Consider the following 942-nt stretch of genomic DNA (forward strand, 5'->3'; position numbering starts at 1 on the left):
GATGCAGAAGCTGTTCAGGGAGACGGCGTGAGGAGGCAGAAGGAGACGAGGAGGTGGTGGTGGGGGAGAAGCGCTGAGACTCCTTGGGGGAAGAGAGGGCATGAGACTCCGGGGGAAGGGAGAGGGGTGCGCCCGTGAGACTCTGTGGGTTTGCGCAATCGACGCGCACACTGTGACACGTGGCCTAGTTTTTGGGTTCGTAAACAACCCGCCCTGGTGGGGTTCGTAACCCAACGACGTTCAAGTGTGTCGGGAGTGAAGGAAAACGATCACGCGACCAAGCAATTTTTTGGTCGTATTGTGCGCTCCTTGTGGCGTGTAGGTTTGTTTATATAGTGCGCACTGTACCGTAGTCGTTTCGTTCGCTATTTTTATTGGTAAGGACGCGATCTTCGCGTAGACGTTGTTTTTTGCTTTAGGTTTAACCTTGGAGTAATCATTCTGATCAGATCTGATTCAGAATGATTACTCCGAGGTTTAACGATTCGAAACGGGAAGAAGTGGATGAGTATTAGTTCTGTGTCTGTATAATACGCTCCATTATTTTACAACTCGTAAATTATACTTTCGTGTCCTGTAGAAAAAGTAAAATGCATAAAGTGAAGTAAAATGTCCATACGTGTATCTACATTACAGTGGCTATATATACGCGATTATACTATGCTTTTTATACGTTTGTCGATTTCGTTACTGTTATTCCTATGTTACACCCAGTTTTATGCAATTATATGTTTATATACAACTGTGAATATAGTACAGACATTCCCCGTATTTTTTTATAAACACATGATGTAACGGTGCGTCTGTTATTAAAAACGAAATGTGCCATAGAGTATATGCACAGGAGGATTGAGCTCGCTGGTGAGCTTCACAACTCGGATACAAAATATACATATTACGTCATATATATATATATATATATATATATATATATATATATAT

The sequence above is a fragment of the Priapulus caudatus genome, unplaced genomic scaffold (genome assembly GCF_000485595.1).
Source record: "Priapulus caudatus unplaced genomic scaffold, Priapulus_caudatus-5.0.1 Scaffold821, whole genome shotgun sequence".
In the NCBI taxonomy this organism is placed as follows: Eukaryota; Metazoa; Priapulida; class Priapulimorpha; order Priapulimorphida; family Priapulidae; genus Priapulus; species Priapulus caudatus.